This window comes from Nicotiana attenuata, unplaced genomic scaffold (assembly GCF_001879085.1).
Source record: "Nicotiana attenuata strain UT unplaced genomic scaffold, NIATTr2, whole genome shotgun sequence".
Lineage (NCBI taxonomy): Eukaryota > Viridiplantae > Streptophyta > Magnoliopsida > Solanales > Solanaceae > Nicotiana > Nicotiana attenuata.
The window spans coordinates 46,073-58,815 of NW_017674927.1; positions in this window are offsets into that span (position 1 = coordinate 46,073).

Sequence of the window (12,743 nt, forward strand, 5' to 3'; positions counted from 1 at the left end):
ACTGGAACCGGTAGTGCCAAAGGCTAAGGCACCAATGCCTAGGCCTCCTCCTCCATACCCTCAAAGGCTTGCCACGAAAAATGGTGAGAACCAATTCAAAAAGTTCATTGACATGATGAAGAGTCTATCTATCAACGTGCCATTGGTTGAGGCTTTGGAGCAAATGCCCAGTTATGCAAAGTTCATGAAGGATTGGTGACAAAGAAGAGGTTGATGAATTGTGAAACTATAAAGATGACTCATCAAGTGAGTGCAATTGTGCATTCAACGGCTCCTAAATTGGAAGATCCCGGCGCTTTCACAATCCCTTGTACCATTGGAAGTGCCGACTTTGCTAAAGCTCTTTGTGATCTTAGGGCAAGTATCAATTTGATGCCCGTTTTGGTTTTCAAAACTTTTGGAATTGGGCAACCAAGACCCACCTCTATGAGATTATAAATGGCGGATCATACCATGAAGAGACCGTTGGGTATCATTGATGATGTATTGGTTCGTGTTGATAAATTTATTCTCCCGGCGGATTTTGTTATTCTTGATTGTGAGGTTGATTATGAGGTGCCGATCATTCTTGGGAGACCTTTCCTTGCTACGGGGAATGCTCTAGTTGATGTTGAAGCCGAAGAACATACCTTTCGGGTTGGTGATGATAAAGTGGTTTTCCATGTGTGTAAGTCTATGAGGTAACCCAAAAGCAATGATGTGTGCTCTTTCGTGGACTTGGTGACCAATGTGATTTTTGATAAAACAAGTGCCATGATGAATGTTGATGATACTTTGGAGGTCATCTTGCTCAATTGTGATGATGAAGAAATGGAGGGTTACGTGGAATGTGTGAACGCTTTGCAAGGAATGGGGTCGTACACTTATGAGCCCTGCAAATTGTCCTTGGATCTTGAGAATAGAATCACTCCTCCAACAAAGCCTTCAATTGAGGAGCCTCCCATCTTGGAGTTGAAGCCATTACCCCCATATCTTTGGTATGAATTTCTTGGCCCTTCTTCTACTTTACCAGTTATTTTTTCCTCTTGTTTGACTAACGTACAGGTAGATTCCACATTGGCGGTGCTACAAAAGAGGAAGAAAGCTATTGGATGGACTTTGGCGGATATTCGGGGGATAAGCCCCATATTTTGCATGCACAAGATTACTTTGGAGGAAGGTGCCAAACCATCTATTGAACATCAAAGGAGACTCAATGAAGCCATGCAAGAGGTTGTCAAAAAGGAGATCATCAAGTGGTTGGATGCCGGGGTTGTGTACCCCATTTTCGATAGTCCATGGACTTCTCTGGTTCAATGTGTCCCAAAGAAAGGGGGCATGACGGTGGTCACCAATGACAAGAATGAGTTGATTCCTATAAGAATGGCGACCGGGTGGAGAGTGTGTATGGACTATCGCAAGCTCAACAAAGTCACAAGGAAGGATCATTTCCCACTTCCCTTCCTAGATCAAATGCTTGATAGATTGGCCGGCCGTGATTTCTATTGTTTCCTTGATGGGTATTCCGGCTACAATCAAATTCTTATTGTTCCGGAGGATCAAGAGAAAACTACTTTCACATGTCCTTATGGTACTTTCGCATTCTCGCAGATGCCATTTGGGTTATGCAATGCACCGACCACTTTTCAAAGGTGTATGATGACTATCTCCACGGACATGGTTGAGGATTGTCTTGAAGTCTTCATGGATGACTTTTCGGTGGTCGGGAATTCTTTTGATGATTGTCTAGCAAACTTGGACAAAGTGTTGGCAAGATGTGAAGAAACAAACTTGGTGCTCAATTGGGAGAGGTGTCATTTCATGGTTGAGGAAGGCATTATCCTTGGCCATAAGATCTCAAAGAATGGCATTGAAGTCGACAAGGCAAAGATAGAGGTGAATTCTATACTTCCACCTCCAACTTTAGTCAAAGGCGTGCGAAGTTTCTTAGGCCATGCGGGATTTTACCAGCGGTTCATCAAGGACTTCTCTAAAGTGGTAAACCCGTTGTGCAAGCTTTTGGAGAAAGATGCTAAGTTCCATTTCAATGATGATTGCATGAGAGCCTTTGAGTTGCTAAAGCTCAAGTTGACTACTACTCCCATCATCACCGCTCCAAATTAGAGTGTTCTTTTTGAGCTTATGTGCGATACAAGTGATGTAGCGGTAGGGGCTGTTTTGGGGCAACACATCAACAAAATCTTCCATCCGGTTTATTATGCAAGCAAGACCATGAATAGTGCCCAAGTCAACTACACCTTTACGGAGAAAGAGATTCTTGCCATTGTGTTTGCTATTGAGAAGTTTCGCCCATACTTGATGGGTGGAAAAGTGATTGTTCATATGGATCATGTAGCACTTTGTTATCTCATAAGCAATAAAGATTCAAAAGCCCGCTTGATGAGATGTGTACTTTTGTTGCAAGAGTTTGATATTGATACCCGATATCGGAAAGGGAGTGAAAACCAAGTGGCGGACCACTTGTCTCATTTGGTGGAGGAGGAGGGGAGGCCGCATAATGGCCTTGAAATCAATGACTCCTTGCCCGATGAGAAACTTTCGGCTATTTCAATGAAAGAGGTGCCTTGGTTCGCAGATCTAGCTAACTATCTTGTGAGTGGCATCATTTCGGTTGAGTTCTCTTCAAACCAAAGGAAGAAGCTCAAACGGGATTGTCAAGACTACTATTGGGATGAACCGTACCTTTTCCGATTGGTAGAGATGGAGTGATTAGAAGATGTGTATCGGAGGAGGAACAAGTTGAAATTCTTGGGGCATGTCACTCTTCGCCTTATGGTGGTCACCATGGTGGAGCAAGAACGGCGGCCAGAGTGTTAAGTTGTGGTTTCTATTGGACCACTATCTACAAGGATGCAAGTGAGCTTGTCAAGTGTTGTGATGAATGTCAAAGGGACGGTGGAATCTCAAAGAAAAATGAAATGCACCTCACCACCATCTTGGATATTGACATTTTTTATGTGTGTGGTATTGACTTTATGGGTCCGTTCGTGAGTTCTTGTGGAAACACCTACATCTTGGTCGCAGTTGATTGTGTGTCCAAATGGGTTGAGGCCATTGCTTTGCCCAACAATGAAGCAAGAAGTGTGGTGTCATTTTTGAAGAAGAATATCTTTACAAGATTTGGTACTCCAAGGGCTATCATAAGTGATGGGGGTTCGCATTTTTGCAACAAAGCTTTTGATACCTTACTCTCCAAGTATGGTGTCACTCATAAAGTCACGACCCCCTATCACAATGAAGCAAGTGGTCAAGTGAAAGTCTCCAACCGAGATATAAAGAGTATTTTTTCAAAAATAGTGAATGCCAACTGGAGGATTGGCATAAGAAACTTGATGATGCTTTATGGGCTTATAGGACGACTTACAAGACACCGATTGGAATGTCTCCATACCGGTTGGTGTTCGGGAAAGCTTGTCATCATCCGGTGGAACTTGAGAATAAAGCCATGTGGGCTTTGAAGAAGTTGAATCTTGAGTGGGATGTCGCCACCAACTTAAGGGTGGCACAATTGAATGAGCTAGATGAGTTCCGGTACCATGCATATACAAGTTCGTCCTTATACAAGGAGAAGATGAAGTACCTCCATGACAAGTACATTCAGAACAAGGAGTTTAAAGAAGGTGATTTTATGTTGTTGTTCAATTCTCGGTTATGGATGTTTCCAGGAAAGTTGAAGTCTAAATGGAGTGGCCCATTTGAGGTTGTGAGTGTGACACTCTTTGGTGCATTGGACTTGAAGAATAAAAATGATGAAGTATTTAGAGTCAATGGTCACCTGTGAGCATTATCTGGGAAAAGTTGATGATGGCCAAATTGTGGCTGTTCTTCATTTCAAGTGATGATGGTAATCTGCGTCGTGCCGCGACGTTAAATCAGGCACTTCTTGGGAGACAACCCATGTGTCTTTTTCTTTTTCTTTTTCTTTTTCTTTAGATAGATCTTGTTTTGTGCTAACTGGTTTTGAAGTGTGTTGCAGGAATGAGTGTCCTTTGCAGGGAGTGTGCTCAGAAAAAATTGGCTAAGTATGGAATAAATGTGCGGACCGCACAATTTTGAATGCCACAACAGAAATAGATTTGCGGCCGTACAATTCTTATGTGGACTGCATAACTGGAAAGCCAAAATTGCACACTCTCTGAAGTTTCCCTGTCAGAGAAATGGCCAAAGTGCAGCCACACAAGGAATTGTGCGGTCAACACCAAAATCTGCGGCCGCACCCAAAAATGTGCGAACCGCATATCGTCAAAAGGAAAATTTTCTTCAGGTAAAAGAGTGCGGACCGCACATGAAATTGTGCGGCCGCACTCGTCTCTTGAACCTTAGGCCATCGCGATAAGTATAAATAGAAGCCTTCATTCTACAGTTAAAACTTTACGAACTCTGAAAACTTAACACAAAGGCAAGCACAGTGCACTCATCTGTTCACGCATCTCACACTAATTTCATCATCTTGATTCTTCCTTAGCATCACTTCATTACCGGTATGTTCAATTCGTCTTTAAAATTTTTTAATTTTCTTAATTTTTTTCATAATATTTTAATTAATTTTAGACCTAATTTCAAAATCATCATCATGTGAACTATAATTGTTGTGTGGATAACTTTCTATTTGCTATTTGGGGGATGGGTAAACTGTTTATCATGTTTAATTGGTAATACCATGTCCAATTTATGCTTAAAGTTAGGAACCCTAAGTTACTGCCGATGTTTTTTGGATTGTGTGGCCGCACAAGAAATTGTGCGGTCTGCAGATTGTTAGTCTAGTGCAGTTGATGTGAGTTGATTGTGCAAACCGCATTCTAAATTGTGCGGTCCGCGCAGAAAAGTGTGTGCGGCCGCAGATAGACCATTTCTCTGTCTTCAGAGACTTGTAAATTATGAGATTTCATTGTGCGGCCGCACTAAAAATTGTGCGATCTGCATTTCAATTGTGCGGTCGCACTCATAATTGTGCGTACCGCAGAATCATGCCTGCGGCCGCACTTCCAAATTGTGCGGTCCGCAATTCCCATCTGCAGCCGCACCCAAAAATGTGCGGACCGCACTTCTGTACTCTGCATCTGGTTTTCATCTGCAACTGTCTAATACTCTGAGTTTAAACTATAACTGATTTCTTTTTCTATGTATTGCAGACAATGGTTATATCACGGGGAATAGGTGATACATCTAAAGGGAGGGGTGAATCCTCCCGAGGCGGAGGCAAGAGTAACATACCACTCTCCTTGAAAAAAGTCATAAACAAAAAGGCGACAGCCGGGAGAGCCCCGGAGCCTACAGAGTCCAATTCATATGTCCCGTCTAGGGAAGCATCAGAGGGCAACTTTGTGTAAGAGCAGCCCGATGCACAATCACAGCCAAGGCAGTTTCCGGGTAGATTTCAGCTTCGAGATGAGCCTTCCACCTCAGCAAGCACTTCTGAGGGTTCGGAAGAAGATAGTTAGGTTTCAGAGCCCTCATCTATTCCTGCCCCCATCGCACCAGTCACAATTGATGATGATGATGATAATGATGTTCCGTATGACGGTTGAAGGGGTGATACCCAAGTTGCCTGCCTTGAGAGGTCGAAGAAGAAAGATGTTTGGGAAGACAAATTTGTGAGCCTGACTGCATTCAACAGGTTCCGAGAGTGGTGGCCTCAGAGATCGCTCACACTTGAGCGTCAGTTTGTTTTGAAAGGTCTGGATAGATACAACCCGAATGCGGCAAGACAATTCCGGGAGAGGAAAGGTGGACACGGTTCACTCAAAGCGTGGTGGATGCAATGAGCACTTAGTCCGGGAATTCTATGCCAATGTGTCGCATACCAAGAAGGGACTAAGGTAACTAAAGTGAGGAACTTGAATGTCAAATTTGATCAGAGCACCTTGAACACATATTTGGGGCTGTAGAGCCAGTGCAGTATTTAGAGAAGTTTGCATTGGGTGATGCAGATCGCCCTTGGCTAGCTGAGATATTGGCAGCTCCAAGACCACCACCATCATGGATCACAACAGGGGTTCCCATTCAGCGGAACACCCTCAACTTTGAAGCTAAGGGTTGGCAAATATTTGTGTGTAGCCGAATAGATCCAAGCCGGAATGAAAACAATCTCCCAGTCTCGCAGTCCTAGTTGCATCCATCACGGCCGGGTACCCAATCAATGTGGGTGCCATCATGTCGGCCAATATGTCTCTGGTCGGTAGGCAGGGTGAGAGATCCTACCCGTATCCAAACACTATCACGGAGTATCTTACGGATGTGGGAGTGGAGTCAAAGGGTTTTGATACAAAGATTCGGGCGAAGAAGCCCTTTACATGGTACTCTTTGTAGGACCCGAGTAACCCTAAGAATAAGGGTCAACCAACTACTACCGTGGGCCAGTTTGATGAGCCTTCGGTGGTAGTTATAGCTTCAGCTGACATGCCTACCACTACAGCCAGTCCTTCTAGCAGTACAACTCCCATACCTCCACCTCATCTTCAGGGCCATCAAGACCAGTTCCTTCATCTTCTACTTATCCACTTTCGGGGCTGCAAGTCTCCCAAACACTGGCGAGTCTCAACAACTGGATGGAGACAGCTACTACAAAGATGTCTGACCTATCTAGCAAACCCAGCAGCACCATTAGCACCAGTGGCACCAGCCGGCCAGTTTGAGGAGCTAGACCTCGCTGTCCACACTGCTGAGGCAGTACTACAGATGTTCACCAACCCAGCTACTCCCCGAGCAGAGGATGACGAGATCCAGTTGGAGGAGCCTGAGGGATGTGATGCTGCTATGGACATGGAGACCACATAGGGAGTCCTCTCTACTCTTTCCCTTCCTTGTTTTTATTTTGTTAAGCATTGGGGACAATGCTTATTCTTTTGGGGGGGGGAGGGGTGCGGTGGAGTTTATTTGATTTGATGACTTTTGACATTGGCCTGTAATAACTGATAACATTTTCTTTTCCTTTTTATTTATGTACATATTCTTCTCTCTCTATCTATTGATGTATATATTTTCTTTCTTCTTCTCTCATCTTGTATATTCATTTATGCTTTCAGTAGTCTACTTTATTGCTTCTTTATTTTGTTTCTTTAGTAGTCAATGTTTAGTCTAATAGCTTCTTATTTACTTTAATAGCTTCTTTTTAATTTAGTAGCTTCTTTTCATTTTTAAGTGATCAATAAGCCTTTGGTTTTTTTAATGCCACGGTTCTTTTCAAAGGTGGTTTTTCTGTGAACCGGGTGACTCTTCCCAACGATGGATGGCGTGACAACCTTCTTAAGGGATTGAGTCCGTTTTTGATGTTTAGGTAAGAATAGTAGTAATAATGAATAAAAAGACCTATATGAGTCGAACTAAAAGAGTCAAGCATGCTTCACTTGGTACCAACACAGTTAACTACGGGCTTATGATTAAAAACAAGTGGTTGGAAAGAAATAGCTCTAGTTAGTGACCTTTTGACTCTAGTGTTGACTTAAGCAATCATCGAGCAGTTTAGTTGAACCATTAGTGATTTTCAAACTTGAATATGGCTGTTGTGGGCCCTCGACTCTATCCTCTTTAACAATCCAGCTGTGTGAGAGGTGAGGTGTTTTTGTTGCAAGTCCAAGTACCCGTGCGAATGGTCTAGAACTTGCCCTGAATGTGTTTCTAGGAAAAATTCTAAGTTTTGCTTGGCTTTAGAAGTGATTGTAGGCTCTCCTTGATCTGCTTGAAATTTTCCATGTCCCACCAATATTGCTATCCCTAGTCAACCCATTTGAGCCTAAGACCTTTCTCATTTGATAACCATATTACAAGCCTTTACCTGTTTTGTAGTGACCCTCTTTTGGCACCCGAGCTTTTCTTAACACTCTTGAGAAACAATTGGCCATAACATAAGTTTGGGGGAGAGACGAGGAGGTTGAAAGTGGTACCAAGGCACAAAAAGAGAAAATAAATGAAGAAAAGGAAAGGCAAAGAAAAAGAAAGAAATAACAAAAGAAAAATGCAAAAAGAAAGTGAATAAATTGAAGAGTTGAAGGGGTTCAAAGAAAAGCAACGATGCAAAGCATGGAGAAAACAAAGAAGGAGAAAATGAATATCATGATCAAGAAAGAGTGGTGTTATGTCTCTCTAGTTCTCCTAAGGAAAAAGAAAATGCCTCAAAGAGTCGGGAAAATATGAGCCAAAAAGAAAAAATGGAGTGCTTAAGGAAAGATGAACCTGTCTATTCCAACATATCCAACCTTAGTCCAAAAAGCCATCATTACATTCTGAAAAAGCTGTACGTGATTTCAAGATGAGTGAACTTACATCAATAGTGATTTACATGAGGGGAAAGCATATGGTACTTAGAGCCGTACTTGTGACATTTTTTTGAGAGAGATGAGCAAACTTTTCACAAATCTTTGAATTGAGTGCTACATTCTTAAGTGAGATATGCTAACAGAGAGTAGAGGAGGAGGAGTTTGGGATCCACAATGACCTACATGAAAGAGCGAGCTTCCTTGATGAATAAAGTCAACTCTTGATGCTCAAGTTTCACATTAAAACTATTTGTGCTTAAAATTCAAATCATTGTCTTGTTGATAATTCATAAGTGTTGTGGATAATTGTTGGTCCCAATTGTTGTGTGTTTGATACACCTTGGATTAGATGGAATAGCGCTTAACTTGTGGAGGTGGAAATTACTTTAATTGCTTGAGGACAAGTAAAAACTTAAGTTTGGGGGAGTTGTTTTTACTACTTATTAGCGTCTTTTTACTTTCGTTTTGGTCCAAAAATGTTTAATCGTATTCTCAAAATTAATGAAATATGCTTAATTGCAGGAGTATTAGAAAATGAGCCACAGAGATAAAATCTAACTCAAAAAGGAGTGATCTGAACTCAAGGACAAAAAATCAAGCATAAAGGCCCAAAGCAGAATGTAAAGGAAGTCTGTTAGAGCCCAAGTGCAAAGTGCGGACCGCATAATTATTGTGAAGCCGCAGAAGCTACCCAAGAGCAGAAGTTCAGAGAGTGTGCACATGAAGATCAGAGGAAGTACGGACCGCACAATTATTGTGCGGCCGCAGAAGTCAGCCACGCGGCCGCACTCAGAATTGTATGGTCCGCAGAAGGGCCCTGTGCGTCCGCACCAGGATTTGTGCAGGCCGCAGAACATAAGAGATGCGGACGCATTCTAGAATTGTTCGGCCGCAGATCGAGCTCCTATCAAGATTGATGAAAAGTGCGGACCGCACATGGAATTGTGCGGCCGCAGAACCTCCGAAAGGGCAATTTTGTCCAAAATTTCCAGCTTTGTATAAATAGACTAGTTTCACTAAACTAGGTCATGTTTTGAATGTTGAATTTCCTCTAGCCGTTTTTCCTTACTGCTTTAGGCAACTTTAGCTTACTTTGGTGATTTAACATTGGAGTTTTATCTTTTAATCTTTCAATATGAGTTTTATCATCTTTTCTTCTCTATTTTCTTCTTTACCCATTATGAGTAGCTAGATTTCTAACTAGGGTTGTGACCAAACCCTAGTGTGTAAATCTAATGGGTGTTTAATTTATGGCTTGTTTATGGTTGGGTGTTTGTTATTTAACTTTATTTTTGTATTAGCTGTAGAATTAATGGTTGCAAATATTAGTTCATGCTTATTTGACTTGGTCTCTACTTGAGAAAGAGAGACATAGTCTAGGAAAACTTGGCTAACAAGAATTTGGGATGAATTCAAGAGTTTGATAGTCCCAATTAAAGGGTTGAACCTAGAGATAGTAAAATCTGACTTGAGCATTTTATCAACTGCTTTGTTCAATACCCATTTGGACTTGAGAAAGCCAAATTGGGAAAAATCACTCTCTTACCGAGAGGTATTGAGTGGATACTTGAGTGTTAATAGCTATAATACACCCCGATCAATGAAACAAGCTTTAAAGTTACAACCTGTTAGGACCCAGGACTTTTACACTATTTAAAAAACATCCAAAAACAATATTCTCTAGTTTCTTATTTTTAGAATTGTAATCCTTAGCGTAATTTTAGAAGTAAAAACAAAACCATATTTGTGGAAGTGCAATCTAGATATTTCACGTGCTTAGTCCAAAATATATACTACTTTATCCCATTCATATAGCTCCCTGTGAAATTCAACCCCGATCAAAGCAGTGCCCCCAATAAGAAGATATACCCAAAAATAAACTAACTAGATATCTTCTTATCTTCTAACGAAATTCATGTTGGATTTCAAAAATCCTTTTCAATCTTGAGGAACGACATATCCTTAATGTGTATGAACTAGTAAGTTTGACAGTTCTATACCACCACAATAGTTAGGTGCTATAGTATATCCAAACATGAATCACCTAGTTAGAGTATATTTTTTCTCATAAGTTATGTATCAAAATTAAGTTTATGAAAGACCATTGTGCACATTGATCTTTCATTGATAACTTAGCTTTTAATTCATCTACGTTCTTTTTTATTACTTCATTTCTTTAAAATTTTATCCAAGCCAATATTTTTTGTCAATTAGTAAGTTTAGCATCTACTATATAGAGTGTATACGATCGAAACCGGGTTCGTTTATTGTTTGACCAATCGGGGCTGAAACATGGCAGGTCAAGGCTCGAGCTCGGGTTATATCGAACCAAGGCGCAAAGTTAGATCGTTGAGCTCGTGATCCAGAGACCGAGCAAGGTCAAGACCAAGCAAGATCGAGACCGAACAAGATCGAGATCGAGCAATATCGAGGGAAACTTACCGAGCCAAACAACGGAAAGCCAAAATATCCGCAATTGGTCGAGGATCACGGCGGAAATCTCGGCACATATCAAGAAGAGGCCGATTAATTAGCAAATCGTGAGATTTTTTACCTTATATAGAATTTTACCAAAAGTAGAACATCCCCGCTATATAAAGGAGGGTTCTGATCATTTTTAGGGGATATTATAACACGCAAAGAAAGCAATACACTGATCATTTCTAGTTTTTACCATCATGTTGTTCAGTTCTAACACTAGTTGAGGCATCTCTTGGCTCGAGGGTGATCAAACTCAGAAGCTAAGGCTGTTCAATTTTGTCGTTTTCATTTATTTTCTTATCGTTAATTTCAATATTAATCTGTCTTCCTAATTTGTATCAAGTTATATCACATATCCTTAAAACTGCATACAAATTCAATTGTTATCCAATTTTAAGGGTAAACAGTTTGGCGCCCACCGTGGGGCTAAGGATAATAGTGATTTCCTGATACAAACTTTCACAAAACACACACTATTTTACACTTGTTCTTTGGAGTGTCTTTGATTCCAGGACCAAAATGTCAAATTCTCAATCACCATATGATTTCGGCCATGGAGAAAATGATAACGTGGTACTAGGGAACGACATACCCCCCGGTTGGCCTCGATGGAGTTCGACTGCAGATCCAATCGACATCAGCTCACATGTAGCCATTAATGCAAATTTGGCCGTCGATCCCTAGGGCAGCATCTGTGGGGAAGTTCGATCAATTGCTCAAAGCACTCAAGGCGGTGAAGATGGCGGGATTAGCCTACGGGTGATCATCTAAATGTTGCAGGCTCAACAGGCAGCGATAGCCCATCTCCAAAATAAGAATCACCCACCGAGTAGGATCGAGCCCGAGCCGTCCCAGGAAGTTTTTCACAGGCTCGAATCGGTTTCAAGGAAATCGAACGAGAAAGAATCGGAGATCAATCCTGAAATCATGAAGATGCTCGAAGAACTGACAAAACGAATTGAGTCGGTGGAAAAAAAAGATCGAGGCAAACGACAAGAAGGTGGAAACTTACAACTCTAGGGTCGATCAAATCCCGGGGGCACCGCCTATATTGAAGGGATTGGACTCTAAAAAGTTCGTACAAAAACCTTCCCCCCCGAGCGCGGCTCTGAAGCATATCTCCAAGAAGTTTTGCATGCCTGAGGTTCCTAAGTACAATGGAACAACCGATCCAAACGAGCATGTCACCTCTTACACATGTGCTATCAAAGGGAATGATCTAAATGATGACGAGATCGAATCTGTCCTGCTAAAGAAATTCGGAGAGACCCTGTCAAAGGGAGCTATGATATGTAACATAATTTACCACCTAATTCTATTGACTCATTTGTTATGCTTTCAGATTCTTTCATAAAGGCACACACCGGGGTCATCAAGGTCGAAACCAGAAAATCGGACCTTTTCTAGGTAAGGCAGAAGGACAATGAAATGTTTAGAGAATTCATGTCTCGATTCCTAATGGAACAGATGGACCTACCACTGGTCGCTAATGATTGGGTTGTTCAAGCTTTCACCCAAGGACTCAATGTTCGAAGCTTGGTGGCTTCGCAGCAGTTGAAGCAGAATCAGATAGAGTACCCTGCTGTTACTTGGGCCGATGTGCATAATCGGTACCAATCGAAGATTAGGGTTAAAGACGATCAACTTGGGGCTCCTTCCGGGTCCGTTCATCCTATCAGACCCATCGATAGAATCAAGAGAGATATTGACCGAGAACAAAGGTTCAATAGAGAAAGATACAAGCCGTATAATGGAGATCGTAGGAGCAGCGAATCTGGGCGAAATTCTGCACGAAATGAAAGGAGAAATGATCGAGGCTAGATCTCTCGAGGGCTCATGAGAAAGAACAGTTCGACAGACCTATCGAACCTAAAGAAGCACCACAGTTATCTTAGTACAACTTTAATGTTGATGCGGCTGCCATCGTATCGGCTATCGGACGCATCAAAGATACCAAGTGGCCTCGGCCTTTACAAGCCGATCCAGTCCAAAGGGATACCTATCAGA